This window comes from Calypte anna, chromosome Z (assembly GCF_003957555.1).
Source record: "Calypte anna isolate BGI_N300 chromosome Z, bCalAnn1_v1.p, whole genome shotgun sequence".
NCBI classification, from domain to species: domain Eukaryota; kingdom Metazoa; phylum Chordata; class Aves; order Apodiformes; family Trochilidae; genus Calypte; species Calypte anna.
The window spans coordinates 28029015-28043490 of NC_044274.1; the positions used below are offsets into that span (position 1 = coordinate 28029015).

The 14476-nt window shown below is 35.6% G+C and overlaps 1 protein-coding gene across 1 annotated transcript in view; it reads left to right on the forward strand.

Moving 5' to 3' along the window:
• EFNA5 (ephrin A5) overlaps positions 1–14476 on the forward strand; it is a 195812-nt gene that overhangs the window by 30876 nt on the left and 150460 nt on the right. The gene's annotated exons all lie outside the window — the stretch shown is intronic.

Here is a 14476-nt window from a genome sequence, read left to right on the forward strand (position 1 = left end):
CATATTGTGACAAGGGATGCATGGCTTCACTAATGAAACATTTGCGCACCTCACTTTTATTTTGATAGAAATTGATGCAGTTCTAATAATTGCAGTCCTTGACACAGTGTTTTAATGTGCTTGACTTGATTATGTATTTTCATACTAAGGAACACACTTTCTTGTGTACATAGTGTTGTGAATGATGACGCACTACTTAATTAAGCCTCTGCTTGTATTGCCTTCATATGCAAAAACAGCGCTATTGGCATTTGTGTGCTAAATGCTCACTCTATGACAATTCTTCAGGCAATAAAGTAGCAAATAACTTTTGAAAATAAGTGTTTCATCTTACTTATTTTTTAAAATAGTCCACAGATTCACAAATAATTTCATCCCTATGCTTTATTAGGCCTACCTTATTAATATTTCCTGTACTAATTAATTCTGCAAAAAAGATCCTAACACTAGGATAAGAAATATTGCAAAGATTATTGCAAACATGACAATGTACAAAATTATATGTTGTATAGCAAACACAGTCTTGTAACTTTTAGTGAAGCAACACAAAATGTTACAGCTTCTTTGGCGATAGTGCTATAAAATACCTAAATAAGCTATAAAACTGGAACTTGTGTCCTGTTGAAAATCACTGTTATAGCCAAGCCCTGTAAAACAACATGCAGGTGACAAAACCAGAAAAGTAATTAGGCACTAAGGAATAAAAATCCTCGAGCAACGGTTTTATCTGGTACTGTGTTAAACAAAAGTTTTGCACACATTATATTAAGAAGCACAATTTTTCATTTAGAAAACATCTTGAAGAGTTTTGTTTTGACAAAGTGATTTGCACACTGGAAATTACATTTGTGTTCCCGAATAAAGAAATCTTCATACCTAGATATTTGTTCATATGTTTTTGTATAGGTGGTTGTTTTTGTGTGTGTGCAGTTGCTATACAAACTCAGATTTTTGTAAACTCTTTCTGTATGACAATTATATGAATATCAGTGTCTGAATCAAGACCCCAGCAAACTTCTGGCTTTGAAATAGAAGGAGGGAGAAAAGACCAGGTTGTTTGAATCAGGGTCTGTTCTTCCATGGCTTTTTCTTTTTCAAAGTGTCTAATTTAAAGAAAAAGATTTGCAGTCCTCTAGGTGAGTGAAGAATTTAACACTGGCAGAAATTCATATCCCAGCTCTAGAGGTTTAAGGCAGTGGTGACAGGCTGAGCCTTAAAAGTTGGGTCAGGGAAGTTCCTGCATGCCAGCACTTCAAAAATCCCTATGTCTAGTCTGCTTTGATAACTGGAAGTGCAGTTACTGTTTCTTATATATTGTATAGGTTAGTGGGTCAGAAGATATAAGTAATTGCAATTTAAGAAGTTAGGTATTTAATCAAAAGTTGTTAAAATTGGATATATCAATCCATGAAACATCTTCAGGTATGCACTACTATGTATGGGTCTCTTAATGCATTTTTTTATGTCCTAGGACTTCAGTGTGACAAGGATTTCTGCCCTGTTTTGCATTTCTTCTGTTTCTGGGACAGTTTTTAAAGACCTATTTTATTTGTAATATAAATTTGTATGTATATGTACATGTCATAAATATTTGTAATATTTTTCAGGTATAAATATTTAAGAATATTAAATATTCTTGCATGTTTCCACTTTCTGCTTATTCAGAAAAAAAGATCGGCTTTGCTTTCTCAAATCTATCCATGTTCCTGGTTAGAATGCAAAGACACGTCTCTGATCCTTTTCTTACTTTAATTGCTAATTAGCACAAAGTTACAGTTAATCTGTCTTGCAGAACTACACTTCGTATTGATCTAAAATTAAATTCTGATCATGTTTACTACTTAGTGTATAACAGCAAATATCTGTGATCAGAGTTAATATTGGGGAATTTTGTGAAATCTGCCCTTTTTAGTTTGTTTGGATAAATTTTCTTTGAGATGGCTGGTGAGAGTCTGGCCTGGGACTCGGTGGTAGACAGCTAATGAGCTTTCTGTCAAAAGGATGGATGACAGCTAAACCTCGGATCACAGAACCATCCAGGCTGAAAGGTCTCTTAATGCTTCCAAGTGCCCCTGAAGGCATCCTTGCTATGTCTGGACAGGCCCAATTCCCCTGTCCTCTCATTGCAGGGCCTGTGCTGCAGCCATGAGGGTCTCTGTGACCTCCAGCTCAACTCACTCCAATCTCTCTGGAGCAATAACACGAGAGAATTACACATAACATACGGAAAACACAAAACCTTATAGTGCTCTGCACAGAAGAGTTTGTGCAGGGTGTCCAAAACACTCGTCTGTGGCACCGAATCAGGAGGGGCTGAGGGTGTATTTCTAACATGGTGTCTCTGCCTCCTTACTCTAAATTACAAAAGCTGCCATTTGCCTTGGCCATTTTTAAAATTATACCACTTATCTTGGAAACATGTCTTAAGACATACATTTGAAAATAACTATTCTGTTACGTGTTTTCTCTGTTCCTTTCTTGGTCTTTCTGTTTTTATTCTTTTGTGTCCAATGATACAGTTCTGTGCTTGATTTTGTAGAGAGAAAGGTGTCTTTAGTGGAAGGCCATACTTATTAGATTGTATAGACAGTTTCTGGGAAATTGCAAATGCGGAGAGCCTGGACAGCTCCATGGCATTTGTACTGGCCTTATTTATGACTTGTGTCAGTGGATAGAACATAAATAGCTGGGGAAAAAACATGAAGGGAATACTGTCCTGCATATAGAGGGAAGTGGTGTATTCCTGTTTTTAGCTTATCTTTCTTTCTGCTGGAGAACGAAGAATTAGTGCATCCTTCAGGGACATACAAGATTTTTCTGCCAAAGTAATTTATAGCAGAGACTCAGAATTTTTTGTAGCTGCCAACTGCTTTTTTAAAAATGTTTTTGGAAGTAATAAGGCAGGATTACAAACTATAAATTACTGTAGTAGTAGCTGCTCACAAGCTTGCACAGCCTTCATGCTGCATAGTACTTTATGGAAAGTTACTTTTAATTTCAGTTAGTAAGTACTTAGGACTGAGTCCTCTCAAATGCTTTGATGGGCTGTTAAATTTACAAATGTTCTGCAGTTATAAATTATCAATAAACATCTCTAGAAAGACTACAAGGCTATATATTTTACATGATTTACTTGATGCCACAGTTTTTTCTTATTTTTTTTCCCCCAAAGTGGAGGTCCACAAATGGTGTGGTAAGTTATATGCACCATCTATAATGATTCTTAGTGCTACATGAATATTTCATTTTTAGGTGTTCTTATTTTTTTCCTTCTGTTTGTTTGTTTTCACAATAAGCAAAGAGTGTGTATGTGTTAATTGCTGTAATTAATATATGACATAATAAGAAAATAAGACAGAAATACCTTTTGACCTAAAAAAGTAAGTCAGATAGTGTTTTCTTCTTCTCAAATATTATCGAGTGTTGCTTCTAACAACAGAACATACTAGCCAAATGTAACTGAAAGCTTAGTCATGGAGACCATCTGTATAATCAGGTAGCCAGTATTCTGTGACTTTACTAATAACTTTTTTAGGTGAAAAAGAGTATTTTCACTAATTATGCTTTTTTCTGTTGGATCCCAAAACAATGTATATGTATATGTATATGTATATGTATATGTATATGTATATGTATATGTATATGTATATGTATATGTATATGTATATGTGTAAGTATATGTATACGTATATGTATATGTGTAAGTATTTCCCCTTCATGTAACTGAAGGAGAAATGCAGTTTGTACCTTTTGGAAACAGGTGTGGTTTATTTATTTTTTTTTAATATGTGAAGGGGACAGCTTTGGCAGCAGATGAAACAATTCCATTCTTTTCTAAATTTGTATAAGATAGCTGTCATGCTCTAGAAGGAATTGTCCTCATTCTTGCATTGTTGGATTTCAGTTTAGTTTTAGATAAAAAAAATCTGAAGACTCTGATTACTATTTATTGTGAGCTTGTCATATTGTCCTCCTGTCACCCCCAAAGAATAATCTTGAATTTCACTGCTTTCATAAATGTAAAAACTTCAGGTAATAGTTTACAAAAAAAGAAAAAAAAAAAAAAAAGAGGTACTGATTTATAATTCATGCACAGCTCATTTAGGGAATAATAGATGTGCTTTCCTAACAGTATTTTAAATAAGGTGCTTTTACAAAAATTATTATGTTGAGTATTTTTTTTTAAATGCAGTTTTGCTCGATTACAATTTTGTGAAGAAGGAAGATTGTGAAATACTTTAAAGGAGAGCTTAATGCCCCTGTGAGGACTTCGAGAAAATATTGCTGACTCTCCCTTTTCTAGAGCAGTAGGAATGTTACATGTTCTAAAAATACAAGATCTGGAGAGTTGTTAACATAATTTTATTTTTTAAATTGGATTAATGTTAAAATTTTGGTGCTATTTCTAGGTATATAGAAATTTAGGTTTATGAGGCTATCTGTGCCTCCCGTGAAGACAATAAAAATTACAGGCAGAATGGTAATTCCTATAAAAAAGTTGTATGGGAGATAAATATTTCACTGATCATAGTTTATGTGACAAAATTACTAGTGGAGTCTAACAACACGAATTGGGTTATTAAAGTGTAGCAGTTGTACCATACAGTACACAAGAATGTACACTCCTTTTTTATTCTTTTCTCAAGAAGATAATGTTTATTGTTCTCAGGAAAATCTTAAGATAAATAAAAAGCAAAGAAGTGAAGCAACCTATTAAAAAATTCTGGTTTAAAAGTTACCCTATAGATGTTTCATCCTCCAATGAACTAGGTATTTTCTGTGCTGTTTCTGAATTAAAGGACTGTTCTGGAAAGATGGCATGTAATGCTGCAGAACAGATGTATGGCATTTTTTTTCACTTTATATGGCTAATAGAGCAAACCTGCAGTTTTACCTTTAAAAACTGCTTGTTGTTTCTTTGTTTAATCAGTTGGTAGGTAGTGGCAAATGCTTCTTTGTATGCGGTGTTCATTTAGTATTTTGACATTGAGATGTCTGGTGTATTTCAGATACATTTCAAATTTTACTGAATCTGAGATTTGCTTTTTTTGATTGCATAGACAGCTGGTCTGAGACAGATTTTGCTATTGCTGATGTGGAATAGCAGATGTGGAGCAGGACTATACGGCACAGCTTGTGTGATACCCGTTCAAATGTACCAGAGGAAACCTTGGAAGGGACAATATTTAAAAGTATTTGCAGGTTCAGTAAACTAGAATAAGTAGCAAGTTAGTAAGATCATTGGACTGTTAGCACCTCCAGAGGTTCTGATGAATAATATTACGAGTGGACTAATGCAAGTCGCTTTAACTTACCTCTACCACGTTATCACAACTGTAAAAACTGACATTAAAAGCAGGGCTTTATACAGTTCTGAAGACCTGCTGCCAAACAATGATTTTCAGATCCTATGTCTGCATTCTGATGTCAGTCCAAGAGTGGGAAATGGCTGTGGAAGGAGCTGAGCAAAGCCAGAGAAAGCGGTGGAAGATAGGGTGTGGTAGATTTTTCTAAAGTCAGGTGATTCTTTGAAGACTGTTAATATAAACAAGATGGAGTATTATCTGAATATTCTGAATATTCTGAAATCTGCACACTAGACACTGGAATTTGGGTCATTATTTAGTTAGGCAACAACATAAAAAGGACTGTATTTCATCTCTGGTTTTGTAGGGAAAGAACCTAAGGAAAGAGCTAACTATTTTCTCCTTCCTAAAGGTGATATTTTTTTGAAAACTGTACTTCACAGTGATCAGTCTTTTCTGAAAGGGTGTAATTGAAGATTAACTAAGATGTTACTAATATCACTAATATAGAGAGTTTTATATTTTAGATAATAAACAGATTTTTTGCTCAAAAGAAGGTTTCTGTCTTGTCGGTAGTTTCACTTTTTAAAAAGTAACTGAAAGGTCTGCCCATATTTTTTCTGTTAGTGTTTAATTCAACAGTATTACTAATAGGAAGCATCCACCCAAGGAAAGCCACACGTGTATTCATTGCATGGTACAAAAAGTAGGAATTTAAATGTTGAGTGTTGTAAGACACAAGTTTAATGTCCAAAAATTGTATGTATTAAGGTATGCTTCTAGTATCTTCTTTAGGAGTATGAGAGGAGAAGTAGCAGTGCACAGTTTGGTGAACATCTATTTTTTTTTTAATTATTTGCTTGTGACTGATCTCTGAAGATGAAAATTGAAGCCCTGGAGGGTACTTGGAAAAATAAAAACTGAGGGTCTCAGTGGTGTTACGAACAGTTAATATTGCAAATGTATTATGAAAGGAAAATTATGTGGCTCATCAGTGAAATACTACCCAAGATTGCCAAGTCATTTCGAGTTTCAGAAATATACCCATAAAGGAGCTAATGAAAGAAATTATTTTCAGAATGAAATGGAACTATATGCAAGTGTTATCAATGTTTGGAAGGTGCACACTGCAGTCTTAGTTGTGCCAAACCTTTTCTCAGAAAAGAAGATCTTAAATGAATGGTCTTGTTTTTTCCATAGTAGGAGAAACTCCGAGGAGGAACTTTTCAGATGGTCCTAAACTGTAAGAAGTTTGACACCATAGCAGAGGAATAGTCAAAATGTAATAATTTTATTTTCCAGGAAAAACATGCAAAAGAGAGGGGGTTTGTTTTTTTTTTTTTTTTTTTTAATTTTATTTTATTTTTAATAAGGGAAAAGTAGTGCTATTTGCAGATTCTGTTTTTATAACTATAAAAAGTCAAATGTGTGAAAGATAGGGAAAAAGCCCAATACACTTGACTGATGATTTTGTTTTATTTTACAGTGCAGATAGAGACTGAGATTTTTAGATACTGATGGAATTCTTTCTAGATTCGGCAATTTCTTGATTTTTTATTTTGCAGTTTCACATTTTTTGTCCCTGTAAACCTGTAAGCTATGGTTTATCCAGGATGACAGAAGGCAACTGTAAAAAATGTGAAGTTTTTGTGTGTGTATTTGAAGTTGATAACTACAATTAAGAACAGAGCTGGTGACGTGAATAATATACAAGACCTAGCCATGTTTTGGAGTTTTTTTATTTTCTTGTTAGGGAAGAAAAGTGACAGCCAGTGTGGATAATAAATTATGAGATGTGTTATTTTGCAATTTATTAAGTTGTCCAACATATGATCTCATTGAACTAAGTAGAAAAAAAACCACAACTACCTGTAATAATTCCAATTGTGAGGTTTTTTTAATTAACTTCTGCAATTACTGTTTCTGTGAGTTTTAATAACATAAGAGAGAAGTAAATAAAAGAGATACGAAGCATTTTGACTTGGCCAGAGTATTTTGTTTTCTTGTAGGCAGGGTATGGTGATACAATGCTTAGCCACAGCAGAATGGCTTTACATTTGCAAATGAGAGCAAGATTTTTTGCGAGATGTCATAAATAAGAGTGAAATATGGATCATGTTAGCACATGGGGTAAACGGTCCTGTACGCTTGGAGAGTGTTCTTGTGAAGATTGTTGAATATCACCACAGACAGGTGTTTCAGTGGCTGCAGGCTGTCCTGAGATCAGAAGGTCAGACAAACTGCCCTTAGGATTTAAACGGGGCAGTTGTTTTATGTCAGTTTATTTATCCTTAAGTTTTCTGAGCCAGTCTACTCAAGTGGTCTGGAAATACTAGGAATCAGAGGCTTTCACAGCTTTGAAGGCAAGGTTCTGATTTGGCTTGTTTGGTATTCATTTACTTTGTGGACGTATTAATGCCAGTGATGGGCTGACAGAACTGCAAGGCATGCTTCGCGCCAGTGCAAGATTTAATCAAGGCACTGTCATTCAGTGGGAAATATATTTCAATTCGGTTTTATTTATATGAATTTACTCTGCAATCCAGTAATGTCTGTTTGGGGTCATTATTTTGATTTTAACTGAGCAATTTGACTCCTGAAGTGCTTAAAGTGGTAGTATCATTGAAGGACTAATAAAGTTTAAATAGCTCTTAAGATTTTTTAATTTCTTTCAGGCCAGGAGCACAAACTGGCAGGAAAACAAATGGAGGAGGAAAAAAGAGATTACGCATAAATAGTCACACTGTGTCATAGAGTTAAAGAATTTAGAGATGGAGCAAAAAAAAAAAAAGTTAAAATATATCCCTTTAATAAATATCTAGTGACATTAAATAAAAAGAAACTGCCCAAATAATATGTACTACTATTTTGTTTGTTTGTTTGTTTGTTTGCTTATTTTGATGGCATTACTAACTACAGCAGATATAAAAATGTAACTACAGCTTCCTAAATTAACAAGTTACTTACTAAATGAGCGGAAAACATTTTAACATAAATAAAATAAAAATCTCTAGTCATTTCAGCCAACTCCATTGCTTTTATAATGCACTTGAGATTTTATTTTCATTACTGCTGAGAGGCACTTTGAAATGAGTAACTACCAAATAAACAAACTGCGATAAGGCAAGTTTCTATTGTTAATAAAACTAATAAAATCTTTACATGTCCAAGGTTTCCCACAGAAGAAAATTATCATTATATGATCTTAGGTATCATGGAGATTTTCCTCGCTGGTTTTTATGTTCTTTTATGACTTGATAAAGAAAACTAGGCTTGTTTTGCATCTTATGAACAAGTATTTGGATCTTCTTAGTTGTTTCATCTGTGTAATTGCTTGTCTTTTTCCTGATGATGTGTGCTTGAAGATTTGTTTCTTCGACAGCTTTCTCTCTAAGAGGATTCTGTGTAGTGTAGATGCTACAGGATGATAAAGTTTCCTACAAACTCCTTTCCTTTAGCAGTTACTCCTTTGTATTTGTCCAGTACCGTGACTGATACAAACACCAGGAGCTGCAGCTCCATGTAAGGTGCCCTGGTTAGTCAGGTACCCCCTTCCCTGCCATCTCAGCAAACAGTCTGGGCATAGACCAAATTTGGAAAGGTGATGTAAGGATTGTTCAGTGAGGTATGATATTCAAGAGATACAATCCTGTTAATTTATGAGAGGATATTTTGCATGAAGGCAGGTGGAATTTTCTCCTATTTTTTTTCATTATGCCCTAATTTGCATTCCATAGCTGACACAGATACTATGACACTCAAATGTTACTATGACACAGTTACTGTAACACTTAAATCTCAGTAAGCATCAAATGGAAAGATAACATGAATGTAAGCAGAACAAAAAGGCTTACAATATAGCCTAGCAAAATTTAAATAATCTAAATGGATGAATGCACAGCAAAATATTTCAGTGTCTTTTTTTTTAATTAATGGATTTTCTTTAATTTTTAAAATAAATCTACATCTAACTTAATTCTTTCCTGACATTACAGTTAATAGCACAATTTTATTATCTATGCATTGTTCACATATATATCCAAATGTATGTGTTTATGTGCGTACATGCACATCTCATCTGTGTGTATATATGTATGTTCTTTGAAAAAATATTAAACTGTTGTTTTTTCTAATATGACACTGAATGTAAATAATTGCTATTTCTAGGCAATTTTTTCATAAAAGATAATTAATTTTCACTGCTTCTATGGCAGCATTTCAGAGGGTAGAAGTATTTTGATTTTCTTACGCTTTTCACTGTTGCCAAAATGCAGAGACAACTTTTTTTGCAGAAGAATAGGAATGACACTGAATGAGCAGACGTGTTTTGTTTTTTGCTTTTGTTTTTGTTTTTTTTTTTTTTGCAGTTTGTCCTGTTGGTAATAAGGTAGTATCCTGATCAAAGACTTGGCTCATGATGAGCATCTAGTAGACCAAATATTTTAATCTACAACTGAAGAAGAGATTATTCCCCCTTCCCCTTTTTCCCTTTTTTTTTGGATGCAGGTCAGTACTAATGTTTGCTATTTCTCCCTATGCTGAATCGTGAGTCTGATTTACAGCTTATACCCCATTGTTGGCTCCTCTTCCTTCCCCCTTTGTTGATTTTGGGTTTTGCTTTTTTGTTTTTGTTTTTGTTGGTTTTTTCTTCTTTTTTATTTTTGTGTTTTTTGTTTGTTTGCTTGCTTTGTTTGAATGTCAGATAAGTCAGTAAGGAGTTAATTTCCAATGAGGACTCGACAGGAGCTCCTCTGCCGTGTTTCATGCAAGGTTTCATGTCTGTCACTGCCCCTTTCGTGCTTCTGTGGCTATGGAAATTATTTGACACCGAGCAGGGAGCGGGCGCCTGGTGCCTGCCCGGTGCATCACCCGCAGCCAGTGCCTCCCACCTGCTCCGCTGCGGTTCGTCTCACGCAGTGCTCCAGGGAGCACAGTGCCAGCCCAAAACCACGTTTCCAGAAATTTCTCTCCAGTGCCAAGCCTTCCCTTCCTCCTGGGGACATGGAACACCCCTGGGTGACAGTGTTGGGCGTGCTGAAGAAGCGCCAGCCGGCACAGCAATGGGAAGTGGTTAATGGCAGCAGTTGGCCACGTAATTGTCTTTGGTTGCAGCTGGTTTTTAATGGTCTTAGGTCTGATGCCTGAAACCTCTGTGCTGCAGTGGAAATGGCAGCAAGCCTTTATTGTGAAACTCTAAAGGCCGTGGCTCTCCAAAAGCCATGCAGGCTTTTTATCCTTTGTCCTACTCTCTGCAAAGTAGAACTGACAACGCTGGGAAAGAAGCACAAATGAAGCAATGAGCAAAGGGTGTGGTTCAGCTTTTTTTCATTAAAAAGTAATAGCTCGGCAGTTTAAGGGGTTGTTTTGCTTTCTACCTAGATTTGTTAGTATGACTTCATTACGAAGACTGTCTTTGAATTCTGAAGCCAGTTCACGCATTTGTTACACTGTTATTGGAAAATAGGGAAATATCAATGATGCAGTGTTTGCTAGGCAGTCTGAAACAGGTATTGTAACCTCTGAACATAAAGGAAAAAAATAGGTCATACTTCCTAAAACTATTGTGCTCACTGAAAATTCTGTGTATATTAATTCCCTTTGTATGTTCAGAAAAGAGAGGAGGTATTAACTCTATTGTAATGAAACAAACTCAAAATCTTTATAGGTGACACAAAGCACTGTAATTTTTTTCCCGAAGCGAAAATTGTCTAAGCACGTTTTTTCTCTCTATAAAAAAATCATAGTGCTGTGTGGTGTTTTGTACTTCTATCAATCTGTCTACTTAAGCTTAGGAATAAAACAGAGAGTATAATTAAAGCTTGTATTTTCAACAGAAGGGTTATTTGGCTTATCTTTTGTTGCCATCCTTTTGGGTGTTACCTATCCTTTACTTTTACAGTCCTTACTGGACACAGTTGTTCTTTTTAGTTGTTGTTTTGCTCTTACTTGTGTTTTTTGTGTCTTTTGTCTATTTCTTTTGACAATAATAAATATGATTTGTTACTCTAATCTTGTGAGATTTTAAAATTGATCTTTTTTTTTTTTTTAAATTAGGTGTTGAGTGTGGAAGTAAGGGAAAAGTACAGGCTGGTTGCACATACAAATATTTTTTGCAATAAAAAAATATTACTCAGTGTTTTTCTACCCAGTTCTCAAGGCTCTAACCAAGATAGGTTGTAGGGGAGTTGTAGGAAGTATTTCTTTCCATTCCTTTTATCTGTCTTGCATATGTCTTGCAGGACTGTCTGAAGACCAGGCTATTGACTACTTTGGGTATGTTTCTAATTGGAATCTAGTTTTGTCTCATTTTTACTGTTTCACTCATATGTGAGCCCTGTTTTTATTGTGTATGTCTCTTTTATTTTACTTTATATGATTTTTCCTCAAATGAGATTTTTTTTCTAAAAAAATTTTACTTAATTTGATTAATAAGTGACATCAGGGATGAGTCCACAGAAACTACCACAGAGGCAGGCCTTCCTGTAATGTATGTACCACGTGTATGGAGGAGCAATGTTATAGCCAAAACTGTTTTAATAACTGTTTCAGATAAACACCAAGCGAAGAAAAGGACTTGGTTTTGCAGTGATTTGTCCCAGGTGCTGCTCTTCCTGTGGTCTCTATTTTTAGTGGGGTGAATATTTTTGTCAGAGGTAACATCAGAAAAAGACAATTTCTAAGGAGGAAGAGCTGAATCTTTGCAAGGCAATGGGTATTCTTGCCTTTAATTATCTTCCCTTCTCTGTAGTAAGTGACATGATAAATTTCATGACATGATAAACTGTGTATTTTTTGTTTAAATACTTGTAAAAATAGTCCAGTTGTTGCCCTCCTTCTGTCATTCTGCATCCCAGGGTGGGTTGCAGTTGTGCTTCTCTTTGCTGCCACACTGGAAAAAGAAGCCTGGCCTGTATGCTGTACTCTGTTTTCCACAGCATGGCAGTAAAGCAAAACATTGCGGCTTTATTTCACTATTAAGCAGGATGGGCTTTTCCTATTTTTTCCTCTTTTTTCCCCCTCTTCTATTTTTTCTTTTTTTTTTTTCTTTTCCTCTTCCCCCCCCATTTCTTCTTTCCCTCTTCCCCTTCTCCTTCCCCTGCCCTGTGTCTCCTCAGCATATTCCTTGCCATCTGAGGACGAGTAGCGTAAGAGTCACATTTCCAAGCCTTGGACTGAAAAGCATCACACAGCAAAAAGTGTGCCAAGGGAGGAGAGTCTGGTGTTGTGCAGTGCTTAGGATTGCTCTGACATGGGTCAGAAATCTCCCTCAGGGGGAGAATTCTGTTCAGGAGGCAGCAGATATACTTGGACATGGTCTATGTGGATCAAGCCATTGAGAAGATTTCCGATTGGGTTTTGATGAGCAGCCAGACAGATATCCTGAACGACGTGTAGGTATAATAAAAAAAGGATTACTTTGTTTAATCTTAAGGGCCTAATCTATTTTATCTGTATCATAGGTGTAGCTTGTCAGACAATGGGTAGTGTTTGCCAACCACAGTGGCAAATGTGCTAGATATCCGGTTCAGTTAAGTAAGGTACTGCTAATGTCTGGTTTGGCTGCTCTGCTGCTTGTTCTTGCTCCATTTTTGGAGTTTCTTACTTAGGAGTTTTTAACTTACTCATGCCCATCTTCTGTTTCCCCTTCCTCTATTTAATCCTTCTTTCCAATCAGCGAGCAATCTGAGTAAAGCAGAGGAATAAGGACTGTGGGAACGCTCAGCCCTCCCAGTCAGTCCCCTTTTGGTCCTTTTAGAAGGGGAAGTAATACAGGAAATGTTTAGTAGTTCAAGCCTACTCTAAATTACTGCCACTTAAGGGCAGTTCATATACATGAAAAATTTTTGTTTCTCTCACTTGCAACTTATTTCAGTGACAATACCTAATACTGCTTTTTGATTAATCTTATGCAGACAAGGAATAATTGGTGTCTTTACTGTAACAAAAATGGACATAGCTGTTAAAAATTTAAATTTGCTTTGTCACAAGACAAGATCTTCTCAGGTTTCAGCATTTACAGCCTCAGCTGCCTGTGAAGATCTAGAAGAATAAGTATTTGTGACAACAATGCTTAAACAAGTATGGGAGTTATTATTACTTTCTGTTGTTGTGTGAAGTGTTTTGATGTATTGGTTGGTTTGAATTTTTGTATTTTCTTGAGGGTGACAGAGGTAGCTCAGTGGCTTAGATCTCATTCTGGTTTTTTGTACTCAGTCAATTATATCTTAATTAAATGTGTTTTGTTGAACATTCCACCCTATGATGTTGAATGGGTTCATATAAATACATGTAATGAAAAGACAGCTGGTGTTTTCCTGTATGAGTATGTAGAAAATGTACTCCCTTTTCCCAGAGGTTATTAGGCATCACCTTAGAGTGGTGGTTCAGAAACCACAGAGATCTTTCAGAATTAATCCAGCATCATGAAAGTAAAGGTAGTTGCTGCAAGAACTAGTAATTTGCTGTGGAAAATAGTCTTTCTGTTATATGTGTTCTTAGTAAGGAGAAATAACTTTCCTGCCTAAAGTCATTAAGGCTGTTATGGTGAAACCATTAGTTTACTTTTTCAAGAAACTGGAAGTTGGGTGAATGAAGTGTGATTGTTACCTCTGAGTATGTTTTCGGTTCTCTATTGCAAAGGACAGGAAAGCAAAACATTCTGAAAAAATCTTCCTAACCCATCTTTCTTACCCATCAGAGACTAGAAAGTCGGTTTTTTTCTGTTTTTTTACTTTAAAATTTTGGTGTTGAGGACTGATGTGAAAGGCATGATCATTTGTTTTCAATGAAATGAGAATATATTTTACTCACAGACAGTAAGAAATAGAGGAGCAGCCTCTGACTCTGGGATTCCAGGTAGCTTGCTGTTCAGGATACTGGTTTTGACATTTTGCCATTGTCACTGAAGGAAAAAATCTTTTTTTTATTTTTATTTATATGACTTGTGGTCATGTTCACAGCAAACTCAGAGCCTACATTTAGGTGAATACTGGAATGCAGAAAGGCATATTGTTGTAATATTTTGTTAGCATCACCTTAAGGCACTTGATGCAGTAATACTCTAGCAAACTGGGATCAAAGCACAGGACTACACAGAAAATGTGGACTGTGCAAGGCACATGCCTGCTACTAAGCTATCTCTGATTTATTCACCTAATAGGGAAGCACAA